The sequence below is a fragment of the Hemiscyllium ocellatum genome, chromosome 11, assembly GCF_020745735.1.
Source record: "Hemiscyllium ocellatum isolate sHemOce1 chromosome 11, sHemOce1.pat.X.cur, whole genome shotgun sequence".
In the NCBI taxonomy this organism is placed as follows: domain Eukaryota; kingdom Metazoa; phylum Chordata; class Chondrichthyes; order Orectolobiformes; family Hemiscylliidae; genus Hemiscyllium; species Hemiscyllium ocellatum.
The window spans coordinates 63,260,051-63,286,682 of NC_083411.1; positions in this window are offsets into that span (position 1 = coordinate 63,260,051).

Sequence of the window (26,632 nt, forward strand, 5' to 3'; positions counted from 1 at the left end):
AATCAAAATGCCATCCACAGCGAAAGCAGGGCTTCAATATAGTGCATTGATTTTTAGTGTTCATCTGTACAATATTAAATGTTGAAAGTCATGCAAAAGTAGGTTTCTTTCCACATTTCATCAGAGAATCACCAAAGCGTGGAAGGAGGCTGTATCACCCCTCCACAGATCATCCCACCCCTATTCCTGTCATTCTGCATTTCCAATGGCTAATCTACCTAGTCTGCACACTATGGGCAATCTGCACATCTTTGGACTGTGGGAGAAAACCCATACAAACACAAAGAGAACAAACCCAGACACCTGACACTATGAAGCAGCAGTGCTAACCACTGAGCCACAATGCAGCCCATGAAGACTGATACATTTCTGGCCATTGAATTACTTGTCATGCAGAAATGACTTGCCAGTGTCTGACAGAGAAGTAGTCTAAAAGCCCACTGCAGTTTGTAGCCCCATCACCAAGTTGCATTTATCTTCAAAACGAAGCTGAAAGTTTGCTAGTTTTACAGAAATTACCAGTAACCCAGCATCTTTGGTTGAGGCAAATCAATCAATGTCACAGTTCCAACTATGAAGTGGAGTTGATCATCAAAGTCAAACTCATATCTGACAGTGTGAGATGTTGAGAGAGCTAATGGAAATGAAACAGAATGCCCAGGCTGAAAGAGAAAGAAGACAGATAGGTTAATTAAGGTATTTAGGAAGGAAGAAGAAACATGTTGCACTTCTCAGTATTTCTGGCCCAACTCACTTTTTAAAAACACATACTGGTGTTAAGGGAAAACATATTCTTTCCAATAAAACCAACGAAGCAATCCAATTTGTTGAATTATCAGCTATAGTGATTGTTGGTTTAGTTATATAGTATTCTAAGAAATTATGAACATGCACAATTTACATTAAACACAATTTTTGTAAACAGAGAGGGAGTGTACTACATGCAAGATCTGAGCATGTTGTTATCTTTTCCTCTCTGTTGTTAGGGAGTTATAAAAATAGTTATTTTGATAACAAAATCTGTTCCTGGGTGGAATGTGAGTAATGCTGGCATGATCCATATTTTGTGCTTGAGAAGATAATAAGTCATCATCTTGAATTCGACTATCCACTTAGCTTAGTTACAGTCAAAGCACTGTTGGACATGGAGTTCAAGGATTTTGGTGTAGGCATAATGATGAGTCAAATTGACATGCAACTTGGAAGATAACTTGAAGGTAGTGGTGCATCTGCCTTTTCTCTTTTAAATGGTAGAAAACACAGGGTTAGAAAGTACTGTCAAAAAAACCTTAACGTGCTGCTCCAGTGCAACTTGGTGATGGTACATGCTGAAGTCGTGATATTCTGTTCGTGAAGGGACTGAATGTTTAAGGTAATGGATGTGGTTCTGATCAGATGGGCTGTTTTGTCCTCGATGTTATTGAGCTTCCTGAGTTTTATGGAGTTTCACTCATGTAGATAAGTGAGTGTATTCTATTGCGTACTTGAATGATGCCTCTTAATGGTGAAGAAGTCCAGATGAAGCTCAAGTTTTGTGTGGAATCGAACCATAATGAGTGAGTTATAATCTTTACAACTGTATCCAAGTGAAACCTTCTGCTGTTGGAACTGTGGTGGACCATAGTTCTGCTTGCGTCATTGCTCCCCAGCGCTGTTCTGAAGAAGAGTCATATTTAACCTTTAATGTTCTGAATCAATCTGATTTAACACAATGACAGTGCGACACAACACAATGGAATATGTCCTCGGTGTGAAAAGGGAACTGTGTCTCTACTCAGACTATTCAGTGCAATACAATCATGAACAGATGTGTCATGATAGATAGATCAGCAAAGACAAAGTAAAGTAGATTTCTCCCTTAAATTGGTTGTCTCAACAAAAACAGAAATTGGTGGAGAAACTTATCTGGTCTGACAGCTTGATGAAGGGCTCTGGCCCGAAACGTCGAATTTCCTGTTCCTTGGATGCTGCCTGACCTGCTGTGCTTTAACCAACAACACATTTTCAGCTTCTGTGAAGAGACAAACAGAGTTAATGTTTTGAGTTGAAACTTATGATTTCCATAACTCACAATTCTTTGTTTTATTTTGATTTTCTCAATGACTGCTGCAAGTCCAATTAAACATGTTTATCCTTCCATACTCAGCCAGTTCAGTGAAGGGACTGAATGTTTAAGGTTCTGATCAGATGGGCTGTTTTGTCCTCGATGTTATTCAAAATCTCCATCCAGATCACACTTTGTGCACTTGCCAAGATATTGATGAACAAAGAGACCTTGGAGTGCGGGTTCCTCTAAAGTAGAGTCAGAGGTAGAAACAGGATTTCAAAGAAGGTATTTAGGGTGTGTTTGCCTTTATTGATCAGTGCATTGAGCGTAGGAGTTGGGAGGTCATGCTGAGGTTCTACAGGTCATTGGATGGCCATTACTAGAATACTGCATTTGATTCTGGTCTCCCTGCTATAGGAAAGATGATGTGAAACCTGTAAGGGTTCAGAAATGATGTACAAGGATTTTGCCCGGGTTGGAGTGTTTAATCTATAGGGAGAGATTGAATAAGCTCGGGCCATTTTCCCTGGAGTGTCAGAGGCTGAGGGGTTGACCTTATAGGGGTTTATAAAATCATGAGGGACATAGATAGGATGAATAGCCAAGGTCTTTTCTCCAGGGTAGCAGAGTACAAAACTAGAGGGCATAGGTTTAAGGTGAGAGGGGAAAAATTTAAAAGGGACTAAAGAGTAACTTTTTCATGCAGAGGATAGTGCATGTTTGGAATGAGCTGCCAGACGAAGTGGCAGAGGCTGGCGCAATTACAACATTTAGAAGGCATCTAGATGGATACATGAATAGGAAGGCTTTCAAGTGATATGGGTCAAACGCTGGCCAATGCTAGATTAACTTAGGATGTCTGGTCGGCATGGACGAGTTGGACAGAAGGTTGTGGAACCCAATGACTCTATTATCTTTGCTGTGTGTAGACTATTTATTGCACTGCATTAGCAGTTTAGAATAATTGCACAACTAGCATATATGCAATCATCAAAAAAAGGATGTTGATTGTACATGGATTGCTTGTTAGCTATGTGCTATATTCTGTGCAGCTGCAAACCCATACAGTTTAGAGGGACCATTCTTAGCTATCACCAGTGTTACCCAAATGGTTTTCAATGTGAAGGAGTATGGCGGTAATCAGGAGAAGGTTTCCTTTCCCAATAATGAGTTAATGTCGTGAGACTTCATGGAGTTTAGATTCAAGGTTTAGGACTCCCAGAAACACTGTCCCAACAGTGTATTACAGTGTTACCATTTCAAATTTAGATTAGATTAGACTTACAGTGTGGAAACAGGCCCTTCGGCCCAACAAGTCCACACCGACCCGCCGAAGCGCAACCCACCCATACCCCTACATTTACCCCTTACCTAACACTACGGGCAATTTATCATGGCCAATTCACCTGACCCGCACATCTTTGGACTGTGGGAGGAAACCGGAGCACCCGGAGGAAACCCACGCAGACACAGGGAGAACGTGCAAACTCCACACAGTCAGTCGCCTGAGTCGGGAATTGAACCCGGGTCTCAGGCGCTGTGAGGCAGCAGTGCTAACCACTTTGCCACCGTGCCGCCCATTTCTGCTGGATCTGTCCTATATTCTGCAGTGGTTTAAAGTAGTGGAATGGTTTGCCCAGCTATTTCAGAGGGCCCTTACAAATCTACCACTGTGTTGTGGGTCTGGGTCACATATAGGCCAGACCTGGTAAGTTATCTCCCTTAAGGGTATCTCTGATTGAGTTGGGTTTTACAAATTTCATATTGCTTCATTTGTACTATTTCTGCTAAAAGCTTTTTCTCCAAATTTACTTATTTAACTGAATTCAATTCACAGTGTTAGAGTGAAATTTCAATGCAAGTCTTCAAATTATTAGTCCATGATTTTGGATTATGAGTACAAGAACAAAGCTGCAAAACTATTGTACATCTCCTTTACTCACTACTGAGCCCTCCGACATATATTTTTAGTTCTAGTGTTAGTAATTCTTCCATCAATCATTTCTTAAGCTTCATCTCTGATGAGGAAAAGAATATATCACAACATGATTTTCAGCCTACACTCATTGACTGTTGTCATAATATTATTTCCTCTTGGATACATCTATTGCTGAAAACCTCTCATATAGATGCTATGCTATACTACCTCATCTACATTCACAATATTTCAGGAGGGTTGGTGTGAACTTGTACTATCATGCAGGAAAAGCTGGTCCAAACTCAGAGTCTGCAGGAAAAGAGCAGAGTGCTGTTTTTGAATACAATGACTCCAGTGGGGGATGCTGACAAGTGTAAGTCACCCAACATTGGAAATTTTGAGATGAAAAATTACATACAACAGGGAATTTGGGAAATTTCCCTGCATTTGCAGAGGAGCCCAAACGCTCAGGACTGGCCGTGGAACCACCTTTGAGTGATCTGGCACTACATCCACAGCTGAACATAGGCCAGAACCCAGACTGATGTTTACATATCATTCTGACTGACAGATATGTAATCCCTGCATTGACTATGGTCCAATCGTTGGACTTCAAAGACTCTGATCTCTGGACTTCAGTAGGAGTGAAGACCTAACTGGCTCTGATCAACCTCCTGGACTGAGATTGGCCATACTTTTTGACTGACTGTGGTTTTTCCCCCTGACAAGCCACAGTTCCCTTTCATCCCACTAAGTATGATGCCCTTGGACTTTGAGACATGGCCATTTGGTTGAAGCACATACCATGTGTTTGTGGTGTAAACTGCTGGCACGTTCTGTAGTTGTAACATTGGCTTGGTGTGGTTTCATACAGCACCATGCTTACCCCTTTGACCGACCAGTGCTCTGAATCATAATAAGCTGCATGCTTTTCCCACTGTGCTAAAAAAAATGCAAGCTAGACAGTGTGACAAATTCAAGTCAATGCAAAATGAGTTAGCATCAAGAAATTAAACTAAGGGCTACAAGGTTCCTTGTGTGAAGATGCATGAGGTGCGTGCATGTCCTTGTGCACAAAGCAATCTGGCAGAAACATACACAGTCCTTACTGTCCCTGAACCTGAGCTCCAAAATGAAATCGTGAAGGGCTGAAGGGTACTGTGAGTTGGTCTGAAAACAGCATGATGCTGTGGTGAGGCTGATGGTTTGATTTTGCTGACTTAAATCTAAGATGGGTAGAAGAGTACAGTGACATTGGAGTCTGCAGGAAAGTCGTGTGAAGACAGAATTGTCTGACAATCCGGAGAAGCTGATGGTGAGCTTCTGTCATCAAGTAAATGCTTTGATTTTTGTGTCAGGAATTGGCATCATCTTGTTTCTTGGGAAAGGACAGGATTGAGAGCCTCATAGAAAGGAGATGAGATCAACTAATGTGCGCAAATTCATTAAAGTCATCACATCCATGCATTAGTGAGCTTCCAAACTCCCCATTTAAGCATTAAGGGAAATATCTTGACATCAAGAATCAAACTATTTTCATTTTGCTGTATTTTCCCAACTTCCTTGCAATTGCCCAGTCAACTCAAGGGAGTGAAAATTTCTGTCCTTAGATCAGGTTATGTTCATGAACAACCTAACCACACATGTGCAGCAACTCAAGTTTGCAGCACCATGTCAGTACAAAGTGAAGTAATATCACATCCACAACAAAAATGTTTCTGCCCATGTTTTCACACTGCAGGTTGGTGCGGTGTGGAACATAGTCTTTAGCAGTTTAGCAGAGTAGACCAGCTGCAGATAGTAACAAGGAAGTGGTGGCCATGCAGCTACAATCTTGCAAATGCAACTAGTCAATCTGTACCTGTATTATGGAGGGAAGTATGACAGCCTGCGTAATCAGGTCAACAATATCTCGTGACTAAATGGATATTGTTCACATACAGTGAACCTCACTGAATCCAAAAGAATCTTTGATAGATACCAAAGCTGCAGCTGAATTGGCTGTGGATAAATCAGAATTTACATGCATTCCATACTCAGCGCTAGAAATTTAAGACTGAGATAGATTGGTTCTTGAGTACCAAGGGGATCAATGATTACAGGGAGAAAGCGGGAGAACACGGTTGAGAAATTTATCAGCCATGATAGAATGGCAGAGCAGACTCAATGGGCTGAATGGCCTAATTTCTGCTCCCATGTCTTATGGTTTTATGGTCTTAAATGCTTCCATATAACAATGTATCTGTACTTGCATGGGTGATATTGACCACACGTGCACTGGTGCATTATATCTTATTCATTGTCACCAGTAAAAGCCAACACTAGGCCCATTTGCAAATGCACAGAGGACCATTTTGATAGTCATCTTTGCACTTTGGCCATATACTGTGTGCTTGAAGTAAACAATAGTCTTGTAATATGTCTACACATAGCTGTGATTTCCACTTGCATCCTTCTGGTACTGAACTTTACATTATATATTAAAAAGTAAAATTGATATTAGCAATATAGACAAAATGCTTTGCTAAACAGCTTATTCTATATTACTTGATTGCACCTTTAATTCATACAGATGGTGTTTGCTTTTTTTCCCCAGTCTGTGCTCAAAGTAAAAATGATTTTAGTGAAAGAGTGAGTGGATTCGACACTAATTGCTAACCTTTTTGAAATGGGTTTAAATCCAATTTAAACCGATGGGATGAAAGTATCTTGGCTGTGAAAGATCTACATAAAATGAAGCTGAAACTCTCAGTCCAGACTTACTGTGTCATCACCACAAACTGACAACTTCAATTCACAAGAACACGGGTTGGTGTTGGAAATGGAAAAAATGTCACACTGATGCAAACATATAATGGAGTTTAAATGCATTGGTGGAACTTCAGACATGGCGGTTTGCTCCTCATACAAACTGAAAATGCTAGAAACATTCAATAGGCCTATCAATGTTTAAGAAAAGCAAAGTTGGGATAGCATTTGAATGCAAACTCCTTGCAAGTTCCATTTTGCCAACAATTTTAGGTACACTTCAGAGCTTCAGTGTAGCAGCTTATTTTTTACAGTTCCTCACAACCGGCAGATTCTAATCCAACTCTCCCGGTTTGGATGTTTCACAAACTAATCACTTTTGTACTTGGAGATACTTATTTCCTGAACTTTCCATATATTCCTTTAAGGAGATAAAACAAAACTTGCTTTTTTACCTCAGTTAGCTGTCTTACAATCTACGATAACAACTTTTAATTTCTGGGTTTTCTGAATCAAAATTAACCTGTGATCACTCTGAACTGGAAGCTAGCTAATAGTCTTTTGTTTTCAGCCAACTGTTGTAAACAAAACAGTATAAACAATTTCCCATCAATTAACAACATGGATCTAGTCAGAAGTCACATGACACCAGGTTAAAGTCCAACAGGTTTATTTGAAATCATGAGCGTTTGGAGCACTGCTCCTTTGACAGGTGAAGTCTGACGAAGGAGCAATACTCCGAAAGATTATGATTTCAAATAAACCTGTTGGACTATAACCTGGTGTCATGCAACTTCTGACTTTGTCCACCCTAGTACAACACTTACACCTCCACATCATAACATAGATTTGCAGCCACTTGCTTTGTGAGCAATACTAGATTAGGTCACTGTTTCAGAATGACTTTTTGAACTTGATTTCATTTTAAGAAAATCCTTCACAGATTTAGCTATCATACATTTGTCACTACTTTGAAATCCTAACTGCAATGAAGATATGAATATATAGGGAATCACAACTCACACACCATATCAATATTTAAGGTGATCAGAATCTTTAACAACTTTTTGCACCTTATAGCCTGAAAAAGCAGCACAACATACCTGAACACAACTTCAAAGTAATGTACCTCAGCAAATGGTGCTCTCTGATCCAACCATGACAGTTCATTGAATTGTATTTAACAGATCGTCACTTCTGTGCATTGGCAGAATTACATTGCCATAGCAATATGCAAAATCATCATGCTCTCAAAATACCAACAGCAGTGACAGAGAAAGCAGTCTCCATCTCACTGTGGCCACAGTTCATGAGATTCAAATCTCAGCTACAGTTGCAGTACAGGTCACACATGATACAATCAAATCAGTTAACAATCTGCAAGGAAATGACTTTGGAGTGAAATAAAAGCCAAATATTCTGTCGATTCTGGAATGATTCCTGCAGATTGGGTGGAGGTAATTGTCATACCACTATCTAAGAAAGGAGCAAGAGATAAAACCAGGAAGTACACACCTGTTGGCCTGACGTCAGTAACAAAGAAGATGCCAGAATTTATTAAAATGATGTATTAAGTGGACACTTAGAGAACAATAAGCATATTTGACCCAGTCCACATGGATCTGAAAATGTGAAATCATGTTTGACAAACTTGGAATTTTAGAACATGTCCCGAAAGAAATTTGGTAAAGGAAAGTTGATGGACATAGTTAACCGGATTTTCAGAAGGCCTTTTGATAAGGGTTTCACAGGAGATCTATAGTAAAATTAAAATATAGCATAGGAGGTAATATTCTGGCATGAATGAAGGATTGGCTCACAGGCAGAAATCTGATTAGGAATAGATAGGTTATTCTAGTATTCGCAGACTGTGATTGATGGGGCACCGTTAGCTTCAGTACTTGGGCTCCAGCTGTTCACAGCACATATCAATGATTTGAATGTGGGAAAAAAATGAAATGTTTCTCAGTTTGCAGAACTAAGTGGAGTGTCTGCTACAAGCAAAATATAAAGCAGTTTCAGGAGGACTTGGACAGGCATAGTGCATCAACAAGAACATGGCTGATGGGGTATTATGTGAAAAAACTGAGGTGATCCACTTTGGTGGAAGGAACAGATGCACAGCGTACTTCTTTGATGGTAAGCAGTTAGAAAATGTAAACAAGTAAAGGAAATGAGGTGAGTTTGTCAATGAGCCACTGAAGGCTAATATATAAGTGCAGCAAGCTGTTAGGCAAGCCATTGCATGTTATCCTTTATCATGAAAAAATCTGAGGACAACCTAGTGAAGTCTAGCTTCAGTTGTATATGGGATTGGTTAGGCTCCACCTGGAGTACTCTGTGCAGTAGTGATATCCTTAACTCAAGAAAGATATTATTGCCAGAGAGAGATAAAGGTTCAGCAGACTTGTTCCCAGGAATGCAAGATTGCCTTATGAAAAGCATTTCAGCAAATTGGGCCTATGTTTTCTAGAAACATAGAAAATGGGAGTAGGAGTAGCCCATATGGCCTGTCCCCATTCAGTATGACCATGGATGACCATCCAACTCAGTCCCCTGTTTCTATTTGTTCTCTGGTCTTAACCTCTTCAGTCTATCTTCATAACTGTCCATTTCCCTTATAAATCCCGCTGCACACTCTCCAATAGGATAACACTTTTCCTATAATAACAAACAGAAATTTACATAATAAAGGTTTGAAGAATGAGAGGCAATTTCATTGAAACCTACAAAATACTTAAAGGGATAAACAGGGCAAATGCAGGCAAGTTGTTTCTCCAGATTGGGGATTCAAGAAGCAAGGGTACAATTTAAAAACAAGGATGTGCCACTTATACCTGAGATAAGGAGGGTTTTTTAAAAATTCAGAGAGTTTTGAAGCATTGGAATTCTCTACCCAAGAATACCATAGAAGCTCAGTATTTGAATATGTTTAAGATAGAGATTGATATATTTCTAATCATAATAGTGTGAAGGGTGATGGCCTGCATTGAAGGTTGAGGGGGGACCTTATAGAGGTTTATAAAATCATGAGGGGCATGGATAGGATAAATAGACATGATATATAAGTCCAGAACTAGAGGGCATAGATTTATGGTGAGAGGGAAAAAACTTTAAAAGGGCCCTAAAGGGCAACTTTTTCATGCAGAGGTGGTACTTGTATGAAATGAGCTACCAGAGGAAGTGGTGGAGGCTGGTATGATTGCAACATTAAAATGGCATATGGATGGATATATGAATAAGAAGGGTTTAGAGGGATATGGGCCAAGCGCTGGCAAATGGGACTCGATTAGTTTAGGATATCTGGTTGGCATGGACAAGTAGGACCAAAGGGTCTGTTTCGGTGCTGTACATCTTCTGATGCTCTGACTTTAATAGTTGTCTAAAAGTGATGAAAGTGTTTGTCTAGCCACAATCATATTAGATGGCAGAGCAAGCTCATGGGGCTGAATGGTCAACTCCTGTTGCTAAGTACCTGAAGAATTACACCTGACACACTGAGCAATTACGCAACCCACACAAAGATCAAGATATTCCACTTGATTGACATGTTGATGCTCAAGACTATGAAGTTGAAGATAATCTCAAGGTTTATCTGTTACAATTTGGACCCCAAAAGTGTGAACAGTTACAGTCAGCAACTGCTGAAGAAGAGCAATTACAAGAGTTTCAAAATGTCTTTATCCAGGGACTGCCTGACAGCATTAACCAAAGTCCTTGGGAAGATTTGTTTTTATTTTGGGTAAACTGCAATGTACTCAGTATCTCACGACAAGTCGTTTTCATGAGCAAACAAGTCTTATTATCAAAATCATTGCCCCAAAATATTATGTCAGCAATACACCAGCAGCACATGGCCAACGAAAGCACAAGATAAGTAGCATGAATCTGTGTATTGACTAGGGATTGTTATGTTATTCAGGTGGATATCCTCAATAGGTATGGGTTACTACCGGATTAAACTACAGTACCTCGGGCATATACCTGAGGCCGTTACCTGTCAAGTTTACCAGTTGTCCCTATTGACTGTATGGTCCTGATAGCTACAAACTCGGCTGGGTTTATCGCAGGTCTCTAGGTCCCTTCAGTTTATCCTTTCACCTAGGAGTGAGAGGGATTCACTTTAAGTCAATCCTAATGCCTTCTCAGCTAAGTTCTAGACTTAACATACCAACACAAAGGTAAACATATCTTATCAAATAAAGGTTCGGCGAATACGAAGTGTGTGGTGTAAAATATAATCGAAATTTATCACTATAATAAGTTGAATACTCACAATCAGATGTTTTCAGTTATTCACAATCGTTACAGCCTTTTTGAATGTTCTTAAAAGATACCTAGGATAAAAGCAGAGCTTAATCCCTGAGTGTCCCAAATGGGATCTTCTTAGACTAGCGTGTTTCAGCTAGTTGGTTCAGATTGTATCTTTTTCAGGCTAGATTGCAGTGTCTCAACCGAGAATCTTTTAGGCAGGCGTATTTCAGCAAGCTCTTAGCCGTCCGTATGTTTCATCCGATCGGTCTATATTTTGCACAAATGTGTCTTTTCTGCAAGCCTGGTGGTTCAGTGGATCTGCAGTTAAGCCGAGATGGTTAGGTGACTCATTGTCTGTGTTTCAAGACAAGAGTGAGTTCTGTCTGTTTTAGCTCTGCTTTTTATCCTTTACAGTCTAAGTTAAGCAATTACATCATTTGTTTAAAGAACTGGAATCTCAAACTGTGCCTCGGTCAGCATTGTTAAAGGTCGCGTTAAACACTTAATTAGCTGAGAAAACAATAAGTAGCTGGTAAAGAGCAGCTGCCACGTAGTCATAGTTATACTTAATTGTTGCTAGGCTAAAATACAATAAAGAGTTAATAGCATCATCGTTGCTGCAATATAATATAATCAGGTAAAATTCCACAGAGGAATCGAGTCTTTTCATGAAGAAGTAGACGGATCCCATGACACTAACGAGTTAATAGCATCATTGTTGTTAAGCTTAATCTTATACAATATAATATAATCAGGTAAAATTCCACAGAGGAATCGAGTCTTTTCATGAAGAAGTAATGGATCCCGTGACATCCCCCTCTTGAAAAGCGAGATTTCCCCATGTGTCTTTAAAAAGTTCAAATGATAGCTGAACAGAGTTCTACAATGATTGTTGTACCAATAGCAGCATGTATCAGGAATTTTTCGTTTTTCTGCGCTCCATTATTATTATCTTCACTTTATTCATCAGCGGTGTAGTTTGTTGCAGTTGACGCTCTTATTATGAGAGCTATTGTGAATAAAGCGGAAAAGGCAACATTAAATCAACGCATACATTTCATTTAATTATGCGAAATCATTCTGAGTCAGACTTCCCATGGCGGGTTTCATGATCAGATTCAGTTGTTGGAGTTCCGACGAATTTCATCAGTGGATTTCGTTTCCAATCATGTTGGTGGTCAAAGAGCCGGACCTCTGGTTTCCATGTTGGTTTTGGTTCGGGGCCTTGACAGCCATCGTGTTTCCAACTGTACCATGAAGTTTGTTGGACCATCTGTTTTGGTCTTTCATTCAGAATCCTCATTTCGTACCCATGGTAGTCTTTGAGGTCCTGTTTGCGGTCTCTTTCGCATGCCATGTACGGGGATATTTTGTGTTGTCTCCGGAGTTCCCTCAGGAGGCAGTCATTGTATCCAGGTGGGTTCTTATATTCTCTTTCCGTCCATTTCCAATCATGGGTCGGTGATGTATAAGTTACCACCGTTTCTATGGCTTTAGGTGACCATGTCCATTTTGACCATTCGGTTATCATATCGATTTGTGGATGAGGTAACGGTCTGTTGGCTTCTCTGGTTACGTAATTAAACTCGTCTTGTTTTATGTTGGATCGGAGCATGTTTAGGTCAATTAGGTTTTCTTCATTCCGCTTTTGTAGTTTTGCAACATAGTTCAGACAGTCCACAAAGGTATATTTTCCTATGGAGAGTATCATTAAGTGTTCAGCCAGGTTATGGCCTCTTCTACGGTCATACTGTACCATATATTCTTTTGAAAGGGGTGTTTGTCGAATGCATTCCCCTTTGATCAAATCTGGGTCTGGCAACATCTTCGTTGGTTTGCATACAGAAAGTAATATGTTCATATTCAATTCTTCGAATAGCATTGAGCAAAATATGCATATTAGTCTCCGTGCCTTTTTACGTCCATTACAATTTAAACATTGTCCAATGTTGTGTTCTTTTAGAACTGTTCTTGGCTCAGTCCATCACCCGTATTCCGTGTGGTGATGGTTTCCTTCTTTCTAGTTACCCATTCTTTAATTTTTGGATATTGATAAAGGAATATTGAGGTTGTTTTTTTTTCGCATAGATGCAGAGGGTTTGTTGAGTTCCAGTAATGTAAGTTTTTGGTTCCATTTTGGTACGCAGGTTTTCTGTGGTTTTGGTTTCTTCCAAGGTGGTAGCTGCTTGGACTTATTTTGTTTTTCTGGTTTAGCGTCACCCAGAGACGGGTCGCGTCTGTGTTTCAAAGGTTTGGTTTGGTTTTTGGTTTGGACAAACGAAGGTTTATCCTGGTTCGAGGTCTGTGTTAAGACCGAATGACAGACAATTAATGTTTTTAGAATCAAGTGAATGGTAGCACAATAAATGGCCCATTCTGGTTCGTAATTAAAAGATATGATTATGGTTGAGGAGATCAGTGTTAAAAACGATCCCCATTCTCCCTTAGTAATTCCAAATTTTCTTCGTTTAAATTCAAAGCCAATCATAATTGTGAGAATTAGTCCTATACCTAGGGTCAAATGGACCCATTTATATTCTACCAAGCCCCAAAGGAGCTGGAGTCCTATCAGAATGTTTCCTCCTATAATGGGTAGGTGGTGGCAGTAGGCGTCCCATAGACTTACGGGCATGACTACAGGGCTAAATTGTTCTTTCATGTGGGAGAAAATACCACATTGGTTCGAGGAATTCCCGTTCCTTCACAATAGTTCAGAGTCCCAAGTAAGTCTTGGTTTTGTTTTCCCAGGAAGTCTAGGACTTCTTGGTATTTGGTTGTGGTTTCATCCATGCTTGCCGGTCGAGGAAGCAGAATGTGGTTTATTTTCGTTCTGGAATCAATCCCTTGATTAATGGCTTGAGAAATGGCCAAATTACGACCACAAACACCCAGAGTAGGATAAGTCCCACTAAGAGCGGTGTATATTGTTCTAGGCCAAGCCATGATAGAATCCAATAAATCCAATCATAGATTTGCACCCAAATGTTTGCAGTAGTTTGTAATACTGACATAGTCCCTGCATTAATATGCAAGTTATCATACCAATTTTTTCTTGATTCTTCTACCCATATTTTTATCTCTTCCTGTAGAGTTTTTTGGTCAGCCTTCCTATCTTTTGATATTAGGTTCTGGAGAGTCTTTAGCTTCTTGTCATCCGTTGGGCCCGAGAAAGTTATCTCCATCCATTGCTTTTCTGAATAGATGGTTAGCATTCTTTCTAAATGTTCTAGGTCAGGTTTGGGTTTTTCTATTTTTAGATTCATTTTTTCTGCCGGGTTCTTATAAGTTCCTCTGTTTTGTCTCACAATTTTGCCATTACATCCGACATGTCCTGTCGTAACATTAAATTCTCCTGACTGGTTTGTTAGCCAGGTATTTCCGGATGGGAAGTACTCTATCTGGCAATCTTTTTTAACATATTGAACCGTGTTATTATCACAGGGTTTTAATAGGATTAAATTAGAGAATTCGATCAGTTGAGGCTGATTGTTAATTTGAATACATTTTTCCTTTTTCAGCCACCCATTTTTTAGGCTTTGCCAAATTGGTTGTTTTATTTTAGTTTCGTAATTTTCGTTTGTGAGAATGGATTTGATCTCTACTAGTGAGATCTTTAGTTGCTGATCTTTGTTTTCCACGTGGGATCTGTATACCCTTGAGGTTAAATCAGCTGTTGTCCTGTTTTCTGTTCTTACGGTGTTATGCAACCATCGTCTAGTTATTACATTTAATTAATTTCTAAGGTCATTAAAGGCAATTTGCCAGGCTTGGTCTTTTTTGATTGTTATCACCTCTATTATTAGGTTTTTTGAGTTTTCCCATTGTATTTTCTGATTTTTGAATAAATCCTTAATATATGCTTCTGCCTGTTGTTGTCTATTATTATTATTATTATTGTTGTTGCTGTTACTGCTTTTTTGATTTGTGGTTATCACCAGCCATCTATCAGGAGAAGATTGTTCCCAAAAGGTGGCATTCTGCTTTGTTTTGTAGCAGTACATCCTGCCCCAATGGTAGCAGTACAGAGTTGTATTTTCTACTTTTATTTCAGTTCCCTGTCTTTGTGGGTCTTTTAGGAAGTATTTTAATTTTTCCCAGTCTTGATATACTGATTTCCATTTAGATGTTTGATTTCCATCTGGGTTTTCTGCCTCAGTGTTATACTTTTTGGTATTATTTTCATCGTAATTATCATAAGGAACTTCATAAGTGTATCCACATTTAAATCTACCGTGTTCTATATATACTACTTTTCCTGAGTTGGGAATTTTGCAGGACCATGGTCCATGGGTTTCATTTCTTTTTGCTCTATTATCATTTGGGCAGTTTTGGAGGAGAGCGGTATTGTATCCTGATGGACTATAACATTGTGTGGCTTTATCGGTGCATCCAATTATATGGGTGTTATTTTTACAATAATAGTAACAGGATTCATTTGTTTGTCTCTTGTGGTTTACATCTTTCCATTCTTTCCATTGGGTCTCTTTAGGTAAGGATAATTCTGCTTCATACCCTAAGGCAAAGTGGTTACAGACATGTATATCTTGTCTGAATAACTTCGTAAGGTTTACTGGTTTCTTTAGTAATTCTCCTATTTCTTCTCTGGACTTGGATTGGTTAAAGATGGTAGGATCGCATATTATCAGTGTTTCGTTTTCTTTAAACATTTTCTTAAGGTAATAAGTTCCTAATCCTTGAACTTGCGTATTATCTTGTCCTAGTAGGGTGAGGTAAACCTGATCCGTGTCACCTCTGGCATTCCATCTTTGTCCTTGGTCACCTCCTTCTTGGTAGTGCCAAGTAGAGTTTGCATATAGTATTATCGGTTGGTGAGTGTTCATATTATTTAGGGGGTTGCCAATATTTGGATAGGAGCAGTTATAGTGGTTTTTCGATCCTGGACTCTGATAGTCTGAACGGTTATACGTTTTGTATAAACAGTAGAGCCATCTATCTCTCTCTGAGGTTTCTTCATTTTTTGTAACATTTTGTATACTATAAGATAGTAATTCGTCTATCCAATTTTGTATAAGATTATTCTTTGATCTTGTTCTTGGTTTTCATTCCCAAGCTCCTGTTTTAAGACTATTATGTCTAAGGTGTATGTGTGTCCTATAATTTCTTCTCCTATTATTTCTGCTGAGGGTCTTGGATCTGTCCAAGTTTCATATTTTTGAGCTTGCGCAACATTTATCGTAATTAGTCCTAACATTACTAGGGCCATGTTGGATAGGGTTAATCCTCCTATTATTAGAGGCATTCCTGCTGAATTTGTCGAGTTACTGTTGCTGTCGGGGTTATTACCTGTGTTACATTCCAGGCTGCGCTTTATTACTGCCTGAAGTATCCATCCTATAGTTAGAAAGGCTAATACTATAAATAGTAGGGTGTGTTGAACTATATTACACTTAAAGCAGTGTTCTGCCGTGAGTTTCTTTTGTTTAATCGTCTTAGTCTCTTCTTTCTTGGGTTTTTCTGATTTAAGTTTAGGAGGGTTTTTTACTTTTGGTATCCTTTTGCCTTTCCCTAATTGTCCTAACTCCATATTGTTCTCTTTTTGTTTTTTGTTTCCTTTAAATATTGGTTTCCAATTTTTTTCATTTCTGCTGTTTACATCTCTCTTGGAGGTTAAAAATCCCTCCATTTGTTCCCTGTGTTTCTCTTCTTCTCCTAAATATACAGCCATCCAATCTGCCATGTTCTTAGTCTTTGTTAACTGGTCTTATATTATCTACAGATAAAGTCCTTTCCTTACCTTCCTTCCCGACTGTCACTGTCCTATTTCCTACTTGGATTATCTGTTGAGGCAAATGATAGCGGGCTTTAAAGGCTCTTCCTGATTTATTTTGTTTTTTCTCTTGTCCCCAATCTCCTACTTTAGGTTGCCAAAATTTTCTGTCTTCTTGAATTTTCTGTTCCCTTTGTTGTCTTAATTCTTCTTTTTTAGTTTTTAGGAGATCTATCCATTCTTTTTTAAGTTTAGTTTGGGTTTCTATTTCAGGCTTATTTTCTGTATTCATTTGTACTCCATATCTCAAATAGTGCGGAGTTATATGGTTCTCTGCTCCTAAGAGATCTATGGGTGTGTTATTGATGGCCAGCTGCACCTCCTTCAACCATTGACTCCAACTACCACCGCGAGTGCACAATAATTTTGCCAAGGCTAGTTTGACATCTTGGTTTCTCCGTTCTACCTTTCCTGCCGATTCAGGATGGTAAGGTGTGCTAAACTCAAGCTGTATCCCATGAGCGGTACACCACATGTTAAAGTCCTGGTTTTTAAAGCCAGGTCCTTGGTCTGTATGAATTACTCTGGGAGGCCCGTTAGCGACCAGAATCAACTCACTAGCTTCTATAACATCTTGTGCCCTACAACTCTTTGTTGGGATCAGGGTGGTGAATCCGGCACATTCATCAATACATACTAGGCAATATTTATTCGGTCTTTTAAATGGCTTTTTCCCGTGAGAGGTCGGCAATGGGCCGATAAACTCCATTATCCATTTATCCCCGGGCTCCATGTTTTGTGACCGAATAATTTTCGGTTCTTTTTTAGTTCCTCCCTTGATATTATATTTTAGGCAAGTTTTGCATTCATTACAATATCTTTTAACTTCTGCATTCATCCCAGGCCACCAGTATTTCTGCTTTAGGTGTGACTGAGTGGTTTTTATTCCTGGATGCACGGCCCCTAAGCCTTTGTGGGCCATCTTGATAAGTTCTTTTCTCCCTTTCCTAGGGGGTATTATCTTAGCCTGTTCTGTGGTTTGATCTTTAAATTTGGTTTTGACTACCCCATCAGATTCTTCCCAGTAGTCCTGATTTTTAGGGTATCCTTTTACTTCCTTGCCCTGAAGTAAGTCTTCCAATTCTTTGTCCTGATTCTCTTTTTTCATTTGCCTAGTTATTACTCTTATTTTATATTCTTTTCCCAAGCTTGCGGCTTTGGCTGCTCGGTCAGCTAGATCATTTCCTTTTTTGTGTTCACCTTCTTTCTGGTGTCCTCTGACATATATTACTTTTACATTTGGGAGGTTTTATTTTAATCTAGCTATTTCTTCCCATATTTGTCTATATTGTATGGGGTGATTCCTACAATCATGGAATCCTTTTTCACTCCATTTAACTAGTTCCTCGTTATAGCCTCTACTGGCATAAAAGCTATCTGTACAAACGAGAATTCGGAGTTCTGCAGGAAATTGGCTTGCTTCTTTTAAGGCTAATTCTAACGCCTTTACTTCTGTTTTCTGGGCTGAACCTACCAGTGGTCCTTTTATTTCTAAGACCTTTTCTTCTTGGAACTCATTGTTTAGTTTTGTACCGATTACTATTCCTATTCCTGTTAATTTTTCTTCTTTACCTTGTTTATCCAGGCCTCTTTGGGCACTACCATCTGTATAGATGTACATATCTGGGTTGAATTCAGTTTTTTCTTCAGTAGCGGCTAGTTTATATTTCGGTGTCCACCAAGTATCTGTTTTTCCTGTAAGGGGCCGTATTTCTATAGTGGGGTCAGCTAGTAGGATATCCCATTTTTCATACCTGGCCGAGTGGACCCTTTGGCTCCTTTCTATTTTTTGTTGTTTAGATTGTAATTCTGCCAATTCCGTGAGGATTATTATCTTTCCTTCCCCTTGGATTTTTCTGATGGGTTCCACTGCTCTAGTTATGGCTACCCATGTTTTTTCTATTTTTGGGTATTTCCTCTCTGTTTCTGTAAAGTTTAAAGAGATATATTGGAAGGGTTTGTTCTGTCCTTGACTGGTTACTCTTACGGTGGCACTTTCTTGCCCTATAATTACTTCTAGTGTAATGTCTTTCCCTGGTTCATGCTTTCCCATGTTTTCTGCTTTATTTAATTGGTTGACTAGTTCATTTAGGTTATTTTGATCTTCTTCAGTCCATGAGAATACTTTCTCGGTTAGTTTTTTTGTACAGGGGTTTAGATATTTCTGCATATCCTGGGACAAAGTCTCTGGCATAGTTACATAGGCCTAATATTGCTTGTAATTCTTTAATTTTGGTAGGAGGTTGAATATCAGCTATTTTTTCACTGTATTCTTCAGTTAGTCCTTTTCCTTCATTAGTTAGTTCCACTCCTAAGTATTTTACCTTTTCTCTGGCAATCTGGGATTTTGCTAGTCCAATTATATATCCCTTATGGTACAGGTGTTCCATTATTCTATGTAGGCAGGCGAAATGTTCTTCTAGGTCACCATGAGTGATATAAATATCATCTACATAGCATTCTATTTGTCCTGGCAGAGCTAAGTTTTGTACTGTTTTTCTGACTTCTGCAGAAAATATTACTGGGCTGTTTAGGTATCCCTGAGGGAGTCTGGTCCAAACTAATTGTCTCCCTAGGGTGTCTGTTATGGCTGTATATGGCCACTCTTCTTTTGGGATTGGATGACTCCAAAATCCATTTGATAAGTCTAGGGTAGTTTTATATTTCTCCCTTCTTAAGGTATTCAGTGTAGTCTGAGCTCCTTTAAAGTATGACGAGAAGGGCACTGATCCTGAATTCAAGTCTCGGTAGTCACAGACAAGTCTGTACTTTCCTGGCTTACCAGGCTTTGGTACTCCCATTATGGATGTATTGTATGGGGATCCTTTTTCTATTAGGACTCCCTGTTCCTCAAGTCTTTCTATGACTTTTTGGATTTCCCTAGCTATCTCTGGTTTGTTGATGCCATACTTCTTTTTGATTTTGAAGTGTCCCATTCCTGTGGGAGTGGGATCAATGTTTAGATTACCGCAATGGTATGAGTCTTTTTGCCAGATTTCCCAGTGAGTTTGCACTAGGTGTTTTATTTTTGCTCTGATTTTGGGGTTGCTTTCTTTATCTAAAATTTCTTTTCAGTCTTCTGTTCTTCTGTCTTCTGTTTGTTCTAGTAGTTTGTGTCTTTTAATGTCTTCCCATCCTAATATTACTGGTTCTCCCTGGTCTTTTAGACCTTCTATAATTAGAGCTTTAGTCTCTATTTGTTTTCCATTTTTTAGGATTAATTTGATTTTTCCTACATCTGCCCATTTTACAGGTGCTCCTATGCCCTGATAAGGTTCTGTTCCTACTTTTGGTATGTTTAGTTTTTCTGCCAAACTTTTGTCCATTAATGACATTTCTGCCCCTGTGTCTAGCATTATTGTGAGTCATTGCTGTCTGTGGGGTTTATACCCCTCTATTTTTCCTTGTTCTTGAGGGTAGCATGGTTCTGCTGCTGTCTGTCTGGGTTTTCTCACCATCCTTGTCTGGTGGATTCTTTGCCCTTCTGTATTCCTTTTGTCCCTTTGTGCTTGCACTCTGGCTGATCCAGAGGTTATTGCTTGTCCCTGACTGTTTCTAGGTCTCAGGTTGTATCGTTCTTGTTGAACTTGTCCATTTGGAGGCCTAGGTCTAAAATTTTGTTGGGGTGGCCTATATTCCCTAGGTTGTTGTGGTTGCTGGGCTGGCTGTAGTGGAGGTTGGTATCCCCCTCTAGCTCTTGGGTCTTGATAATTTGGAATGGGGTTTCTCCCTAAATAGTTTGGGCTTACTCCTGGAATTGGTCTAGGAGGTGGCTGCTGTCGGGGAGGTCCCTGGTTTCTGGGTTGGACTTTTTCCACTACCTGAACCAATGGTTCATATTGGGGTTGGTATGTCCATGGTTTTCTTTGGTTTTGTTGGCGTCCTTGCGCCTTGGATTTCTGATTTAGGTTTTTCTGATTTCCTTTCCTTGGCTTCCGGTTGAGGTCTGTGGGGATTTTGTTTTCCTATTCTATCCAGGGATAGATTGAGGACTTCTCCTAAGTTGATTAATTCTTGTCTGAATACTTGCCATGGGTTTTGTCCCTGTCCTAGTGCTCTGTTTGTGGCTTCCCTGAGCCTGTTTGCATGGCCTTCGTCCTGGAATTGTCTGAATAATTGCGACCTGACTTGGACATAGTTTATTTCTAGATCTTCAGCGGATTGTGCTACCTGGAGCATTGTTCTCCCTGATTCCAGGAGTGTTTTGAATATCTTGTTGGCTGCTTCTGCTCTTTGGGTTCCATATACCCGGTTGTGGGCTTCATGGAGTATGGTAATTAGATTTATGGTGGTGTGCGGTTCCTGATCTAAAGCAGGACAATCCAGGGCTTTAAATAAATCTGAATTTTCTTGGGGGTTAGTCCTTCCAAGAAGGCTTTTAGTTTTTCGAAATGTTGAATTATATATTTTATTGCTGCTCTGTCATCTGAGGGAAAGTCTAGGAAGCAGATTTTAAAATTCTTCAGTGAGGGATCACCGTACACACGGCGGGCTGCTACCGGTTGTGGTGCTTGTCCGGCTTGTCCGGGCCTGGGATTATTGATTAGCCATCGGGCTTTTTCTACAGCATGTTGCGCCACTAGGACTTGTGCTGCTACTCTATTTAGTTGGGGTATTTGGAGCACTCTGCTGCCTCTATAATTTGCGGAGCTATATCTTCTGCCCAGGCATGTTCTGACATGCCTGGTACTAGCGGTACTTCTCTTCCCCTTAGGTCTGTTTCTCTTCTAATTACTGTTACCGTATGTTGAGCTGGTAGAACGCCAGCGGTATGCTGGTGGGCCGGTTCTCGGGGGTTTCCAGTTCCATCTGCTGGTATAAATCCATCATAGTGATGGTGAGTTCCGTCTATATATTCTATTCTGAACCTGTATCGGAGTCTTGCTGCTATAGGTTCTCCATTGAGTCTGTTTAGTCCTTCTAGGACTGACTCATCTGCCCTCAGTCTTACCTCCTGACCTCTTAGGTTAGGTGAGGAGACTATATTGTCGTTTCCTGCTGCGACTATTTCTGCCCAATCATTTCTAAAATAATAGGCAGGTATATTGGCCATTTTCTTTTTCTTTTTGAGGGGCTTTTATTTTTTTGTACTATTCGCTATATCCCTACAGAAGGAGTTTATTTGGTGACAAAGATAATATTTACGCCGTGAGGTTCAAGATAGTGCAATCTCTTGAGCCCCACGTTGGGCGCCAATTGTTATGTTATTCAGGTGGATATCCTCAATAGGTATGGGTTACTACCGGATTAAACTACAGTACCTCGGGCATATACCTGAGGCCATTACCTGTCAAGTTTACCAGTGGTCCCTATTGACTGTATGGTCCTGATAGCTACAAACTCAGCTGGGTTTATCGCAGTCTCTAGGTCCCTTCAGTTTATCCTTTTACCTAGGAGTGAGAGGGATTCACTTTAAGTCAATCCTAATGCCTTCTCAGCTAAGTTCTAGACTTAACATACCAACACAAAGGTAAACATATCTTATCAAATAAAGGTTCGGCGAATACGAAGTGTGTGGTGTAAAATATAATCGAAATTTATCACTATAATAAGTTGAATACTCACAATCAGATGTTTTCAGTTAATCACAATCGTTACAGCCTTTTTGAATGTTCTTAAAAGATACCTAGGATAAAAGCAGAGCTTAATCCCTGAGTGTCCCAAATGGGATCTTCTTAGACTAGCGTGTTTCAGCTAGTTGGTTCAGATTGTATCTTTTTCAGGCTAGAATGCAGTGTCTCAACCGAGAATCTTTTAGGCAGGCGTATTTCAGCAAGCTCTTAGCAGTCCGTATGTTTCATCCGATCGGTCTGTATTTTGCACAAATGTGTCTTTTCTGCAAGCCTGGTGGTTCAGTGGATCTGCAGTTAAGCCGAGATGGTTAGGTGACTCATTGTCTGTGTTTCAAGACAAGAGTGAGTTCTGTCTGTTTTAGCTCTGCTTTTTATCCTTTACAGTCTAAGTTAAGCAATTACATCATTTGTTTAAAGAACTGGAATCTCAAACTGTGCCTCGGTCAGCATTGTTTAAAGGTCGCGTTAAACACTTAATTAGCTGAGAAAACAATAAGTAGCTGATAAGTAGCTGGTAAAGAGCAGCTGCCACGTAGTCATAGTTATACTTAATTGTTGCTAGGCTAAAATACAATAAAGAGTTAATAGCATCATCGTTGCTGCAATATAATATAATCAGGTAAAATTCCACAGAGGAATCGAGTCTTTTCATGAAGAAGTAGACGGATCCCATGACACTAACGAGTTAATAGCATCATTGTTGTTAAGCTTAATCTTATACAATATAATATAATCAGGTAAAATTCCACAGAGGAATCGAGTCTTTTCATGAAGAAGTAATGGATCCCGTGACAGTAGAGGTGCCAAGTAACTTCAAGTGATGTCAAGAAATAGCAGTAGACATTGGTTAATGTAAAGATTATGGGCCCTGGTAATAATCCAGGGAGACTGAGATCCAGAATTTGCTGCAGCCCTCGCTAAGCTACTCTGGTACAGCCACAACAAGGCATTTTTCTGCCATTGTGGAAATTTGTTCAGATCTCTCCTGTCCACATAAAGCAAAACAAAACCAACCCAGCGAACTACCAGCTCATCAATCTACCTTTGATCATCAGCAAAGTAATCAAAAGTTGCTATCAAGTGGCAGTTTCTCAGCAATAACTCACTCACTGACACCCAGTTCAGGTTTCTGCCAAGGTCACTTACCTCCTGACTTCATTACAGATTTTTCCAAGCATAGACAAAAAACCCAAACTCTAGTGTTGTGGTGAGAGTGACTGCCTTATCATCAAGACCCCATTTAATTATGTATGCGATCAATAAGCTGCACTAAAACTGGTGCCACTGTGAATATGGAGGAAATGCTTCACAGCTCGAGCAGCAAGAAACATAGCTGTGGTTGTTAGAGGTCAATCATCTCAGTTGTGCAACATTCACACAGGAGTTCCTCAGGTTTGTGTCCAAGGCTAAATGGTTCACATTGAACACAGGACAGTACAGCACAGGAACAGGCCCTTCAGCCCATCATGTTGTCCTGAACATGGTGCCAAATTAAACCACTCCCTTCTGCCTGCCCTCTATTCCTTGAATATTCATGTGTTTATCTAAAAGTCCAGAAATGCCCGTATTGTATCTGCCTCCACCACCATCCCTGACAGCACACTTCAGACTCCTACCACTCTCTGTGTAAAAAGGCTTGCCCCTCACATCTCCTTTGAACTTTCCCCATCTCACATTAAATGTATGCCCCATACTATTAGACATTTCAACTCAGGGTTGTTGGTCAGAATCTTTTTCCCAGTCTATCAAGTTTCCCCTTAGCCTCTTCCGCGACAGAGAAAACAACCTGAACTTTTCTAGCCTCTCCTTATAGCTCATGCCCTCAATTCCAGGCAGCATCCTGGTAAACCTCTCCTGCACCTTCTCCTAAGCCTCCACATCCTTCTAGTAATGTGGTGACCAGGACTGAACTCAATACTTGAAGTGTGGCCTTACAAAGCTGCAACATGACCTCCCGACTCTTGTACCCAGTTCCCCAATCAATAAAGGCAAGCGTGTCATACACATTCAACTTCCCAAATATTGATTGGAAGCTCTTTAGATCCAGTAGATTGGAAGGGCATTGTTTGTGCAGTGTGTCCAGGAAGCTTTTCTAACTCAGTATGTAGATTGTCCCACCAGAGGGGAGGCCGTATTGGATTTGGTACTTGGTAACGAACCGGGACAAGTGATGTGCTTGTTAGTGGGTGAGCAATTTGGTGATGGTGACCACAATTCTGTGACTTTCACCTTGGTTATGGAGAGAGACAGGTGCGTGTAACAGGGTAGGTTTTACAATTTGGGGAAGGGTAAATACGATCCTGCAAGACAGGATCTGAGGAGCATAAGTTGGGAGCATAGGCTGTCAGGCAAGGATGTCATTGAAATGTGGAACTTTTCAAGGAACAGATACGACGTGTCCTTGATATGTATGTACCTGTCAGGCAGGAAAGAGATGGTCATGTGAGGGAACTTTGGTTGATGAGGGAGGTTGAATGTCTCGTAAAGAGGAAGAAGGAGGCTTACATAAGGTTGAGGAAACAAGGTTCAGACAGACAGTTGGAGGGATACAGGATAGCCAGGAGGGAGCTGAAGAAAGGGATTAGGAGAGCTAAGAGAGGGAACGAAAAATCTTTGGCAGTTAGTATCAAGGATAACCCCAAGGCCTTTTATGCCTATGTGAGAAACATGAGAATGATGAGAACGAGGGTAGATCTAATCAAGGACAGTAGTGGGAGACTGTGTATTGAGTTGGAAGAGATAGGAGAGGTCTTGAATGAGTACTTTTCTTCAGTATTTACAAATGAGAGGGACCGTATTGTTGAAGAGGAGAGTATGAAACGGACTGGTAAGCTAGAGGAGATACTTGTTAAGAAGGAAGATGTGTTGGGCATTTTGAAAAACCTGAGGATAGACAAGTCCCCCAGGCCTGACGGGATATATCCTAGGATTATGTGGGAAGCAAGAGAGGAAATTGCAGAGCCGTTGGCAATGTTCTTTTCATCTTCACTGTCAACGGGGGTGGTGCCAGGGGACTGGAGAGTGACGAATGTTGTGCCCCTGTTCAAAAAAGGGAATAGGGATAACCCCAGGAATTACAGGCCAGTTAGTCTTACTTCGGTGGTAGGCAAAGTAATGGGAAGGGTACTGAGGGATAGGATTTATGAGTATCTGGAAAGACACTGCTTGATTAGGGACAGCCAGCAGGGATTTGTGAGGGGTAGGTCTTGCCTTACAAGTCTTATTCAATTCTTTGAGGAGGTGACCAACATGTGGATGAGGGTAGAGCAGTGGATGTAGTGTACATAGATTTTAGTAAGGCATTTGATAAGGTTCCCCATGGTAGGCTTATGCGGAAAGTCAGAAGGCATGGGATAGTGGGAAATTTGGCCAGTTGGATAGAGAACTGGCTAATCGGTCGAAGTCAGAGTTTGGTGGTAGATGGTAAATATTCAGCCTGGTGCCCAGTTACAAGTGGAGTTCTACAGGGATCAGTTCTGGGTCCTCTGCTGTTTGTAATTTTTATTAATGACTTGGAAGAGGGAGTCGAAGGGTGGGTCAGTAAATTTGCAGACGATACGAAGATTGGTGGAGTTGTGGCTAGTGAGGAGGGCTGTTGTAGACCGCAAAGGGACTTAGATATGATGCAGAGCTGGGCTGAGGAGTGGCAGATGAAGTTCAACCCTGTCAAGTGTGAGGTTGTCCATTTTGGAAGGACAAATAAGACTGCGGAATACAGGGTTAACGGTAGGGTTCTTAGTCAGGTGGAGGAGCAGAGGGATCTTGGGGTCTATGTTCATAGCTCTTTGAAAGTTGCCACTCAGGTGGATAGAAGGCCTATGGTGTATTAGCGTTCATTAGCAGAGGGATTGAATTCAAGAGTTGTGAGGTGATGATGCAGCTGTACAGGACCTTGATCAGGCCACATTTGGAGTACTGTGTGCAGTTCTGGTCACCTCACTTTAGGAAAGATGTGGAAGCTTTGGACAGGGTGCAGAGGAGATTTACAAGGATGTTGCCTGGAATGGAGAGTAGGTCATACGAGGATAGGTTGAGAGTGCTAGGCCTTTCCTCATTGGAACGGCAAAGGATGAGGGGTGACTTGAAAGAGGTTTATAAGCTGATCAGTGGACTAGATAGAATAGACAGTCAGAGACTTTTTCCCCGGGTACAACAGAGTGTTACAAGGCGACATAAATGTAAGGTGAAGAGTGGAAGGTATGGGGGTGTGTCAGGGTAGGTTCTTTACCTAGAGAGTTGTGGGGGCATGGAATGCACTGCCTGTGGGAGTGGCAGAGCCAGAATCATTGGTGACGTTTAAGCGG